Below are 14,384 nucleotides of genomic sequence, written 5' to 3'. Positions count from 1 at the left end.
CCATAACAGATGAAAGGATAGTACGACAAAGAGCCTATCGCTTTGCTCAGTGGACATTCAAACTAATAATTTATTGTGAATATGAGATTGATCTGGAGAATGAATGCAGACACAGATGCAGATGCACAGATGATACAGATGCAGGCAATCACACTTGCTCTGTCCATCTCTCTCATAATAAACTGCTTAATGCACTGCTTTTAATACAGCAAAACAATACGCTTTTAATGAAGCAACTCCATGTTCCTTCGTTACTAGTTCTAAAGTGACATTTTCAAATTCGAAGGGTTGGGCTCAGCTGTGAGAGAAGGAAGTAGTTGTTACGATCGCAAGCTGTAGTGCCCATGAACTCCACTAGAGGGCACTCCACTCCAGATGCTTTTTGGACTTAATTTCCCATGTGTTCCTTGCCATTGCCGTGATCTTGTCATGAACTACTCTTGTTTGTGTGTCATGTTCTGATTGTATCCCTTGTTCTCATTGGTTGGTTTTGTCATGTGTTCTCCTTGTCTAGTATAAAAGATGCTCACACAGAGGGCTGATTATTGTATAGCCATCCCTTGTTCCTAGTTTCCATGTTTTCCTTTTCTGTGTTTCCTAGTTTACCTGTGTGTTTGATTCTTGGACTGTTTCCTTGTTTTTATTATTGTTTGCTGCCTGCCCTAACCATTGCCTGTTTGTGGATTACTCTTTTGTCCCTGCCTTGGATTATTCTGTTTGTTGGTGTTCGACCCTGCCGTTTGACCACGTTTGTTAATAAAGCCATGCATTTGCATATCTATCCCTTTGTTACGACTCCCACGTTAGTTTGCACAAAAGAGGTTTCTTAGAGACACCGTTGTAATTCTAATTTTATTTTTATTAATTTTTTAATTGTTTTACTTTTTTAAAAATGCCTATTTTTTATTTTCACTTTAATTAAATTAAAATGATAAATGTGCCCTTGGCAACTAGCAGCTGAAATAAAATAAGTTACATATGTATTGATAAAAAGCTTTTCTTTGTTAAAGCTGCAGTCCGTAACTTTTGGCGCTCTAGCGGTTTTACAAGAACATTGTAGCCAGAGCTACTTCTCTCTGTTTATGTCTATGATGAATCATGCAGGTACCGGGCTACTCCACAGCGGTACCTACCTGAACCAGTCTAAATAGTCCGAATATAAACACTTATTATAGGTGTACTGTAGTGATTCAGGACAAGCCAAAAACACGATTTGGAAAATAGATGGATGGTGTACTCGTGTCACATGTCTTCCTGTTTGTCCTTATTTACTTTAGATCCTGCTCTAATTATTAGTTTCCATGGTTTTTGTTTAATTACTTCGCCTGTTTCTGTTTTTCCTGATTACATTCCCTGTTTATAAGTCCTCTGTTCTCCCCTGGTTCTTTGTCTGCTGTTATATGTCTTCCCGTGTTCTGTCGTTGGGTTCCTTGTTGATAGTGTTATTAAAAGATATTGTATTCTGAAGAACTCCTCGTCTCCTCTCTCCAGTGTTGCATGACAGAACGGCAGACCCAAACAAAAAGTGAGCGGGTCCTTTTCACCCATTTTGTTTTCCGTGTTTTTGAAAGATTTTGTTTTCTGATTGTTTCTCCCAGCGGCTATGAAAGCCGCCGTGCGGTTTTCCGCCCTGGCCCACTGAGACCTCCTGCTTGTGGCGTTTGTGTGGGAGTTCTGCTGGATCACCGCGAATACGGCGCTGGATGACGCTGTGCTGAATTATCTGTTCTGGATCGGGGCCAACTACTATTGTTCTGAATTCTGAGGCAGTTCAGCAGGGATGCGTCTTTTATGGACTCAGGTTTGCAAATGGTGCACAAACTTTGGGAAGTCAGTTTGCAAGATGGCAGGTACACATGGCTAACATGCGTTCACAAGTCCTTATATTTATGACAATCGACACTCAAGGATAGACAAAACCTCTTCGTTTCCATATTTGCATACTCCCTATAATGGCTGAAACTGAACAAAATTTAGCAAGTTTTTTGGCTTTCTTTTTTTGCAATCCACCCAATAACACACACACACACACACGCACACACTTACTCAGATTCTCCACACTTAAGTGCAGTGCTGAGTGAGGTTTCAATGGGAGATGAGTTTATCAAAGCATTACCAACACACATCTCCACTTTTGTTTTTCTTCTTTTTAGCACTTTCCCTGCTTTCAAGCTGCATTATAAGTGCACACCACTTACACTCTGTAGTTCTTTTAAAGAAGATTTGGCCAGTTTTTTTATTTAGCTACGGCCTTCGTGTTCTCTCAAGCAAACATTAGGCTTCCTTTTAAAGGAATTACTGCAGATCAAACTGATGCAGGGCTGTTTCAGAAGTAATGGGTGCAGTGCAGGTCATTTCGAGATGCTTTATACTGCCTGTGATAAAAATAAAAATAAAGCAGAAACATTGCCTGTCTGTGCATTTACAGTAATTGGCTGAGCGCTGTACCGTACGTTTTTGCTCATGTACATGCATTTTTATACTTTGCAAACTTGAACATTCGGTGTTCTGTATCATTTGGTTCTGCTTATCAGTGTTGTCAGGTGAAAATGTTGTCCAGCTGATCGACGTAAATTAGGTTTTCTTGAAATTGTGAGTGTTGTGATGATCTCGGGTTGTTATATAAATAAAACTGAAACTAAAAACCATAAAAAAAATGTTTCTTGAAATAAAATAAACGTTACCTGAAATAAAATATATTTACTAAATAGTAAATTAAATAAATTTAACTGTATTAACTGAAAGTGGAAAAAAAATGAAAAACTATATAATGCAAAACATAATACAAAACTACTGAAACTTTAAAGATTAAATAAAAACTGATTAAAAAAAAACTGATTCAAAATATTAATAAAAACTATAATGATATAATAATGATACTAAAATGCTGCTGCTTGGTAGCGATGCACCGAAATGAAATTTCTTGGCCGAAGCTGAACAAAATGAAACACTGGGCCGAAGGCTGAATACCGAACACGGTTTTTCGCATTTTTCCCCATATATTTTGCCTATTTTTTTTAACCATTGCATAAATCAAATAGCCAAAATGTGCTTTTTACGGTTTTGTCTTGCTTTTCAAAGAAAAAAATCTATTACAAAACAACAATTTAAAAATATTTACTTAACACTGAACATTTTTTAACATTCTACCTGACATCATACCAACAAAGCACAATTTAACTTAACTTAGTATTTTTAGTTTTTTTGCAGTCTCTTTTGCTTCATTAATTGTATTTGATCAAAATACAATTAAAACAGTAAGTGTATTTCAAATAACTGTTTTCTATTAGTATATGTATTTTAACAAAATATATTCACATAGAAAAGAGTTATTTTAAATTGCAATAACACATTTGAAAATGATAAAAACATTTAAAAAAAAATAACTAAATATTGCATAAATTATATACAAATTAGACCTCAGATTAAAATTAAAAAGGTAATTATAAAATCATGACATTTTGTATAAATTTTTGTTTTAGCACTAAAAAGAAGCAGGATTTCAGTGATCTGAGGTTCATCCTGTAGCACAGGTGTGACGGCGCAGGACGAGTAACTGTGCAAAAGTTCATGAGCATTAGTGTTAGTGATGCTTGTAAGGCGTTTCACACCAACACACTAAAATGAGATGCAGTACAGTGCGACTGAACCTAATGTGCGAGGGATTTTGCTTGTGTGGACAAACATGGATGTGCAGGTTCATTTTCCACGCTGAGAGAACAGGCTGTTTGGAGTGTTGTGAAGGGGATCGAGATGTCCTCTCCTTCAGCCTGACCTTTCCATCTCACACAGATCCTGCCTGAGCTTAGCATTCCCTCCTGCATGATGCTCACTCACTGCCTGCACAGGTCATTGCATAACCACCTGATACAATCACTTCACTTAATTAGGATTGTGCATTTTTAATGTGAATTGTACTTTGCCATCTATAGACTCCATGAAATCAAGTGTTTTGTGGATTTTAGTCCATTAGCTTTAAGGCATCTGTACTGCAGTGGCGTTAACACAATAAACTATTGTAAAATATCTCTTGTCAGAAATACAAGCAGAATCTCCGTGCTCTTTGTTTATGCAAAATGAAACTGACCACCTTAAAATGAGCTTGAAATAAAATTGAAGAATATATTATATTATATCATATTATATTATAATTTATATTATATTATTCTCTGCTTAGAAAGTAAACAGACAATAGTGTTAACAGGAAGTGGACTGAAAATAGTAAAAGAACAAATTTAATATTTAAAAGATTCATGTGATTCTAACGCTGTACAATATTTGTTTACTTTTTTCTTGAAATTTTTTTATAAAGAAAATCTAACATTTGATGAATTTTCTAAATATATATATATATATTATAGAAAATATAATAGCAGTGTTAATGTGAAGTAAACCAAAAATAGTAAGCTAAAAAGAAATAAATAAAAAATATATATTTTTAAAATATATTTAATTCTACCCCTGGGCAATATTTGTTCACAAAGTCTTTTATTGTACATTTTATTGTATGATTCAAAAAATGTCTTTATAAAGAAAATTTGGAATTTGATGAAAGAAAAAAATCTTTCAAAAGTATGTGTATATATAATATATAATTATTTTGCAAAACCATTATTGTATATAATGTTAATGTATATTATTGTATGCAAAACCATTTTATTGTATTATTTCAAAAGTAAAAATCTAATGGAAAAAATATTTAGTTTTTTAAATTAATATTAAATAATAAATGTTAAAACAAACTTTATTTATCTTTTTAATTAACATATTCATTTGATTTTACCCCCTGTGCAATATTTGTTTGCAGAGCCTTTTATTGTACTTTTACTGAATGATTCCAATTTTTTTTTTTTTTTTTATGAAGACAAGTGAACATTTCAGATTTTTTTTAATGCATATTAAATAATTAGGGTTAAAAAATATTCAACAGCAGTGTTCATGGGAATAATATTTAATTAAATTATTCATGTGTATCTACCACTGTGCAACACTTGTTTACTAAACCTTTTATTGCACATTTGATTGTATGATTTCGATTAGGGAATTTCGATTAATACACAGAGCCGTAGTTCACTGACAAGCTATGCAATATCACGTTTATAATCGCAGGTGATTCATCGCAGATGATTAACGTGATATTGCGTAGCCTGTCAGTGAACTACGGCTCTGTGTAGTAAATGCCGCTCCATCTGAAAGCAGGTGATGGAGATTTACTATTAATCACAGAACCGGCTTAACTGACGAGATGAGCATGATCATCGCATTTGATTATTTGCACAGCCCTAATTTCAATGTGGATTAATGACTTGTGTATTGTTGAAAAGAATTAAACTTACGCAAATGACTTGAGCAAAGCATTTAAATCATTCACAATAATCAGTGTGATCTAAAAAAAAAACTTTCACACGAACTAAAATAAAACAATCTGACGTCAAAATAATTTCCACATCAAACGCTGTAGTGTGAAAATGCCCTAAAAATATGCTTTAGTCACCTCTAGTGCTGTGCTTCCTCATGCACGTCTAATATACAGTATGGCATCTTTTCTTGAGATTTGGCACTTCATTGTCACAGACCCCTGCTGTGGTTGTGGATGTTGTTTCTGGTGTTTGTTATGTGGGCCACAGCACCGCAGGTTTCTCATTATTACAGCACATCCGTGTTCTTTACATCCTCTGACACACTAACACACTGCCATAAGACTCCATCTCATCCACGCAATTAGGTTTTTAGGACAGGAGATGGAGTAGTCAGAGATCATCTCTTATGTCACCGCTTACAGGCAGGGTAGATGATTCAAAAACATTTTTGCTTCGATAGGCCATCCTTCCTGCCTGTCAAGCAGCACTTGCTTACCATTTTAAATATCAGTTATGTTGATAACTTTCTTCATTTTAAGCATCTTATGTTGTTATGAAAATATTCATGTACTGGAATGCTCGGGTAAGATCAGGTAACATTACAGCAGCCTCCTGTCTGTGCCGTCTTGAACTACTTGCTCATTTTCATCACTTTCTCTTTAATTCTCGGCGACTGACTTGTTTGCTCAACTGAACAGCCAATCAGAATTCTCACTCTCATCGACGGCCCCGATGTGGATTAATGATTCTGTTTACTTCTGGGGGAAAAAAAAGAACAAAATGTAATTTTTCAAATGGTGTCTATGAAATGGTAACTATGGTGTCTATATTTAGGTTTTTCCTTCTGTTTTCTTCTCCATGCTAGAAATCATGTCCAGTCAGCGGCATGCGTTCCAATTGGTGCTCTACTCCACTTTATTTGACTGATAGAGACTTAATTGATTTCTTGGATGCCATCATCTCAGTAGATGTGGAGAGGTTGCCATTTTTGGATGCATTTTCCTTACTGCAGCCTGAAAACAGCCTTACATGGGCATGAAAGTACGTCACACACTGCATTCTGGGACATACACTTATGGCAGAGTCAGCCAAAAGCATCACTCTATAATGACAGTCTGAAAATAATTACTTAGAAAATCTAGACCTAGGTTCGGATCAATGAAGTGAAATGCATTTAAAGAAAAATCTGTACAGTATCAAATTGCATGCAGATTTATTAGGATCCATATTAGGGCTGCATGATTAAATCGAAATAAAACAGAAATCGCTTCATATCTTAGTGCAAATAACATGCATGCACTATACATTTTTAAAGGATATTGATGTTTAATCACAAACACAGTTTTTTTCCCCGTTTTAAATCCATTTAAAATGAAATATAGCTGAAAAATTGCAGTGAGCACACATTTGACATTTGTAAAAAAATAATCATCTTTATCACAGATCTTTAATGTCCTACAGCATGTTCCTGTTGTACAGTAATCAAAATACAGTAATCCACAAAAACAAAAAGCCTGTGATGCATATAAAAGATGCATATAAAATATAACACTTAAGTGAAAGCTGGGACTGTTGACCTGCAGCCCAAAACAAATAAAGGAAACCAGATCAGGGGCCCGTTTCAGAAAGGAGGTTAAGTGAAAACTCTGAGTATGTTAACCCTGAAATGAGGGAAACTCTGGGTTTTCGGTTTCAGAATGGGAGGTATGTTAAACCTGAGAAAGCAGGGTAAGTCAAACCCGTTTCTGGAAGAGAGGTAACTTATACTCAGAGTCAGTTACCATGGTAACTTACTCTGTGAACCTAACCTGGTCGGGAGCAGGTTTTCTTTGGTAAACCCAGAGTTTCTTTCGGTCTCCTCCCCCTTTTTAAAGTGTAAGCGATGTTTTAATACCTCATTCATTCATTCACGCCGCAAAATTGCTTTTCTTACTGAGTATTTTTGTCTTATTTCAAGTACAAACATTTAAAATTTAAGTTAAGATGCATTTTCTATACATGAAAATAATTTTTGTTAAAATATAAAATTGTTCTACAGAGTGTAAGAAAAATAATCTTAATGCAAACGGAAACAAGAATAGGCTAATTTTAATTTCTTACCCCATTGCCAGATAATTTGGAAAATAAAATAATATTTTAATTTTTTTTTCCTTCATGGAAACAAGACTAAATACCTTATAGCCTATTATTTATGTTATTATATGTTTTTTTACACCGTATTCATGCGCATATTTATTTGAGCGGTATTTTAAATGGTAGTTTTCTTTTAAACATCAGAGATGCAGAGCACATTATAAGATATGCAGATTTTAAGTAAAGTGTGCATCGCTCTCACGCTCTTTCTGGGAATTTTTTCCTGGGCACAAATCCGTCAAAGAGGAGTATCACAGGACTGTAGGTCAATGGTGTAGCAATGGGTTTAAATGAGGCTAATCTGATAAATGATGTTCACTTGATAACATCTTTCTGTGACCTGTGGAAGTAACCTGAAATAATCAGAATTTCCTTCAGGATTTCCAGTGTGGTTGGATGCATTGATGACAAGCATGATTACTGTATGAAATGGAAGGATGCCAGATGGAGGGGTAGTACGAGCCATAACCACCACTACAGCTGTTAAATAAGCAAATTATTACAAATTTTTTGGTCATCTTTATTTCCTAATACAAAAGCAAAAGTTATTATTTTTACTTTTGGATTTTAGAAATCTTCCAATACTTGACCATCTCCTCTTCATCTGTCAGTGGTGCTGGTCCAGGTTCTCCCTCTGCCTTCTTGTCAGTAGTTAATTTTATTACTCTAATTAATAAATGTAACAGGTTGGATTAGAGAATATTTAATTATGTGAAAACAGTGTTAGACGATGTGGAAAAAGCTGCAGCGCATTGAAATAGACACTGAATGATATTTAATGTCAAATGTCTGTAAAGTAATTTAGCCCACACCCATGAACCTTTCATGTTTAAAGCTTTACCTTGATTCAATTGTGTTTTTATACTTCATTTTTAGCTGCTGCCACGTTCTTGTTTCTTTTTCTGTCTTTCTTTTTTTTTTTTTTTGTGGCCATGAGATACCATTAAAATGAATATTAGTTCAATAATTTACAGTTTTCACCTCAGATATTATAACAGTTATTAAGTTATAGACAGTTACTAAGAATTAATGTTACGCATTGACGGAGGTACGCGCGCTGACGTCTTTTTGGCGGGAGCTGTTGCCATGGTGAATCGTAATTTCGGCGCTCCGCTGATCATGACTTTTCATAGTCGTGGTGCACGTGCTTAACTCAGAATCAGTCAACTCAGAGTTGATTGAACTAACTCATTTCAGCTGTTCTGTAACCGAAAACTCAGAGTTTCCCATCTCAGGGTAAGTCAACTCAGAGTTCAAGTTTAAACTCAGAGTTGGTTGAACCTCCTTATTGAAACAGGCCCCTGATGACCTCAAATGACTGAATGTTGATGAAGAGCTACTGATTGTCTGACAGGAGAAAAGACGTGAGCGCTCGACTCGGACTCTGTGAATAAATGAAAGATTTCTAGCTCTCAGTGATTGCAGGAACAGCTGGCCAACTGATACACTCTTGTTATAATGTAGTGTGTGATACAGAATTGAAGAGTTCATGAGAGGTGATGTGAGGAAGATGGGATTTGTGATTCCTTCTCAGTCAGTATATACTTGAGAAACAATGTCACCCTTGTTTGTTACTTTCATTCTTCAGTAAAACACAAAAAGATTTTGTGTTGGAAAAAAAGAAAAATAATTTGCGTTTCATAGAAAACACTGAAAAGAAATACAGTGTGCAAGTCATATAAACCATATATGTGTCCCTGGAGCACAAAAGCAGTCTTAAGTCGCTGGGGTATATTTGTAGCAATAGCCAACAAATATGCGTCAAAATTATAAATTTTTCTTTTATGTAAATTTCCTACTGTAAATATATCAAAACTTAATGTTTGATCAGTAATATGCATTGCTAAGAACTTCATTTGAACAACTTTAAAGGAGATTTTCTCAATATTTAGATTGTTTTGCACCCTCAGATTCCAGATGTTCAAATAGTTGTATCTCAGCGAAATATTGTCACATCCTAACAAACCATACATCAATGGAAAGATTATTTATTCAGATTATGTGTAAATCTCAATTTCGACAAATTGACACTTATGACTGGTTTTGTGGCCCAGGGTCACATTTATGGTTGTAATAGTATGAGTCCTTTTATGGAAAAGACAGCAATCAATAAATCAGTCAGTCAGTCAATCAAAATGAATGTAATTTCCAGAATTTTGCAAATAATGAACAAATAAATGAATACAAAAAAAGCATTTTTAAAATGATCATTGGAATATCAGATTTACTATACAATGTATGGCAGTAGATAATGTACAATAAGTCATACCTGAGAGGGTTTCGCCACTTGAATTACAATAAATGTTACCTAAACTTAATAAAAATAAAATAAAACTGTGAACTTATTTTAAGTTATTTGCCAAGGCAACAGTTCTAATTTATTTTGTTTAATATAATGTATTAAAATACTGAAATAAAAATGTATAAGAAGTATATGCCAGGAAAAAAGTTTTATTATTATTATAAAATAAGAACAAATAAGCACATGACCAACAACAATAAAATAAGGAGTGCTTTAAGTTGTACAGGTGGGTTGTATTGAAAATAAATAATCAAGTAAAATAAAACACTGCATAAAAAAATAAGAAAAATGCATGCATCTTCACTGTATGAATGCATGTGTGATTATGCATGAAGTTATGTAGTTATGCAGTCAAGAGCAGTGACTGATTTTCTCCTTTTCTTTTGATTAACATTAATGCATGATTCATCACACTAACATGTCAATAACTTGAAGCAGTGCTGTGCTTTTTGAGACTGTTTTGTGGTTAAATGGTGGCTTATGCAGGATCTCATTTTGTTGTATTATTAGAAAAGAGCTGTTTAAACATTCAACTTTTTGTCTGTTCAAAACAACAGCATCCAAATCCAAATATGAGAGTAATGAAAGAACAGGACAGTACTCCATATACTGTCGCTCTTTCATCTCTCCATCCACCATAATTCAGATCTGAAGATCTTCCTGTCCATCAGTTCATCACAAGCCTCTCAAACGAGAGAAAGGCGTGAGTGTATCTCTCAAGCGGAGAGTGTTAACCCTATATCACATGCTGACTGGAGTGTGCTGACCCTATATCACATGCTGACTGGAGTGTGCTGACCCTATATCACATGCTGACTGGAGTGTGTTAACCCTATATCACATGCTGACTGGAGTGTGTTAACCCTATATCACATGCTGACTGGAGTGTGTTAACCCTATATCACATGCTGAGTGTGTGACACATCAGCAGGCGTTCATGTGCATCCACACCAAAACAGCAGAAAAGCCTGGAGGACACGAGACGCTCGAGGAGAGCTCTTTGAGTTCAGGACGGTCAAACTCAATCCACAGATTCCCCAGGTTATTTTTCGCTGGATTTCTGTGATGTACAGTACACAGCTGAACAAAGAGAATCTCACTTGAGATTCAGAGCAAAATTACAGGGGGTAAAAATGATTTCAGAAATTTTTGCAGCATCACTATATTATTTTTTTACAGAGATTGGTAGGACTATTAGTAAAATATGTTGATTTGAGCAATCTTTGTTTCATTATATGCCAATGGCGACCATTCAAAAATGGGGAAAAAGCACTTTAAGTTTTTTTTCTTCAAAGTTTGCATGCCTGTAACTCAAGAAGTCTTAAAGATATCTTAATGCATTTTAGATTTTGCTTTTCTTGCACACTAGTCTTTTGGCGTCTTCATTTTTAAAGCCCTATATGGTTCATTTTAAGAGATACAGGGTTCTCAACATGGCTCCAGGAGTAAAATTGTCAGTGGTCAAAAACCAAATGTGAATCACTTTGCAGACATTTTTTGTATTTAAATATTAATAATATCTGAAGAACAAATAATATTGAAAGTACAAATGCATCTTGTTTCCCTCTATCAATACAATTGCATAGAATGAGTGGCAAACATGTCCTTTTTCCGAAGTCTGATATATCGGGATCTCAATACGAAACCAGGTCCAAATGATTGAATCCCATATTCACTTGTTGAAACTCAAATGAGATTTTTTTGTTTGTCTAGTCATGTAAATATACTATTGTTCATTGTTAATTGGCATTATTTCATAATGCTTTAATGAATATACAGCATTTAATTTTGAAATGTATTAGAAAATGTAGAAACTAACATTAGCAAAGCAAGTATTGTTAGTGTTAATCCATTGTAAATGGTTGCATTTAATCTTAATTTATAAAAAAGTTTTATTGTAAAGTGTTACCAGTTTCTTCCTACACTATAAAAAAGTGATTTTTGAAGCTGTAAAAAAAGCAAAGATTTCTGAAGTATACCTTTCAAAATAAAATAGTTTCATCACTATTCTACTTATTAATTTCCCGTTTAATTAAATGTTACTTGCTGTTTCTTTCAATTTATTTGTGAAAGTTGCTAGCAGTTTCTAAGTGAAAATTGCTTTAAATTAAATCCTGCACAAAATTTGTTTCGTAAATGCAGTAGACAAATTTAATATTTAATATTTAATAATTTGTCATATTAGATACATGTGTAGTGTCCTCCGGTGTGATTTTCACGCACAAGTTCAGTCCAGTGTTGTTGTTTGTTTCTGATAAAGCCTTTGGGTTTGTTCTGCTGACCTGTGAGTGTGTGTGTTTGTGTGCGAGTGTGTGTGTGTGTGCGTGTGCTTGTGTGTCTGAGCGCGTGTGTGTGTGCGTGTGTGAGTGCGTGTGTGTGTGTGTGTGTGTGAGTGTGTGAGTGCGTGTGTGTGTTTGTGTGTGTGTGTGTGTGTGTGTGTGTATGGTTCTGCTTGTATTTTTATCTGGATTGTTGGCGTCACCTGATACATTTATCAGCAAATTCAGTCTGATTCTGATCCACAGTATATGACATAATGCTCCGTTTGCTCTGTTATCAACACCCAGTACAAGAATGATTCATGCACTTCTTAACCTAAAAATCATGTGGGCCAGAAAATAAATAAATAAATGAAAATAAAGTCAAAAACTTTTTGACTTAAATTTTTGGGACAACATAATTCATCTGACATTGTTTGAATTCCTCAAGATTTTTTAAAGAGTTTTTATATACATAAATATATATTTTAAATAATCATACCAGTAATCTATATAATATACTGTCCAATCTATGGATAACTATTGATGGTCCTGATATTTCTTGCGTGTGTGTGTGTGTGTGTGTGTGTGTATATATACATCAGGTTATTATAGTTAATTAAAACTGAAGCTAAAGCCGTAAAAACAATTTCATTACTTAAAATAACTTTTAACTGAAATAAAATAGTATGAAAATAAGTCTATTTTTTTATTTCATTTAATTTCATCTATTTGCCAAGTCAACATTTCTCATTTAATTTCTTGTACTAAAATAACTAAAATGTAATAAAAAATTAATAAACATTATGAGAGTAATGTTTTATTAGTGTCTGAAAATATAAAAGTAAAGATTAATTAATGTATTAATACAAAAATATAAAAGTATCTGATTTATTCTAAACTAGCACTGATAGGGTCCTGTAAAGCATTTGCAGTGTTGAAGAAGCATCAGTATATTTCAGGTCTATGATGTGTTTTTCCATCAAATGCTGCTCTCAGTGTGAAGTTAATGCAGTATTTTGTAGTGTTTGCTACAGGAATGTTTTAAAGTGGCCACTAAAGGCTTCAGAGGTGCCTTTGATGGAGAAAGCAACAGGGAAGATGGATGGAGATGCTGCGTGTCCAATTAGACGGCAGGATTATGTTACATAAGGGTTTTTATGGAGCTCTGGAGACAGAGACGCCCTCCTGATGAGTCTGAACCTGGCGCCGTGAATGAGCACCACTTCGGCCCACAAAATCCCATCAACAACATGTTTTTGTAATTGGTAGTTATTCTTTTAATGTCTGTTTAGTTTAGTCTATTTAGTATTTTTAATTTTTTCAGTTTTTTAAACTAAATTAAAATGAAAAATGTTGTTTTGACAACTAGATATAAAGTTTTAAAATGCAAAAAAACATGTTTTATACATTTGATGCAATCCTGAATCGAATGCATTTACAGGTATTGTTGAGTCGAGTACATACTTTCCGTTGAGGCCACAGACTTGAATAAGCTAATAATAACACTTTAATCAGATATAATACGGACCGAAACTCCTCAGAGAGCCGGGTTATGCACTTCTCGGCTTTGTAAATGACTTTTAATACAACCTGCTTCTCCCTAGACATTCATAAGCCAGATCATCTCAGTCTGTACAATGAGAAGTTAGTGTTTCTGACATTTCTAGTCGTTTCCCTCCTAACACAGTAAAGTTTTGTTATTGTCTTGTATAACAAAGTCACATGTTGTTGTTTTTATTCGGCACACGGCCACAAATGCATTTCTTCAGCTTCATATCATACTCACTGCTGGCATGTAATTTCCATTTTTAGTAACTGCTAATTGGATCCTAAGTGGTTTAGTTCATATTTGATATTTCAGCGTGGGGGATTGTCATTCTCTGAAGCCACTGAACGATTTAATTAACAAAAACTCTAATAGTCTTGTGAATCTTTGTTGCTTTGGCTGTGAGTCATGGTAAGCAGCTCTCGTAAGCAGACTTTAATGAAGGATATTTTTAGTGTAATTACAGAGCGCAGGCTGATGGTGCGTGCGTCACTTGAGGATTGAGTTCATGAGAGGTGTCAGAACGCCTGTATGTGACGCTTCACCTTTGGCAAATGTGTGTGTGTGTTACCTGCAATATCTTTTCATATTCTTCCATAATCATATGCAGACACTGTAAACTTGGCAAGATTTTTGAGTTATTGTGGTAAGAGGTATACATATGGAAGCTGTTTCTGCCATGGAATAAATAAAAATTAATTGTGACTCATAATCTCATAATTCCCACTTTTTTCTTCATAATTCTGCTTTTTTTTTTTTTTTTTTTTTTTGAAAAAAAAAAC

This window comes from Barbus barbus, assembly GCF_936440315.1.
Source record: "Barbus barbus genome assembly, chromosome: 32".
Classification (NCBI taxonomy): domain Eukaryota; kingdom Metazoa; phylum Chordata; class Actinopteri; order Cypriniformes; family Cyprinidae; genus Barbus; species Barbus barbus.
Note: the sequence above shows the minus strand (reverse complement) of the source record.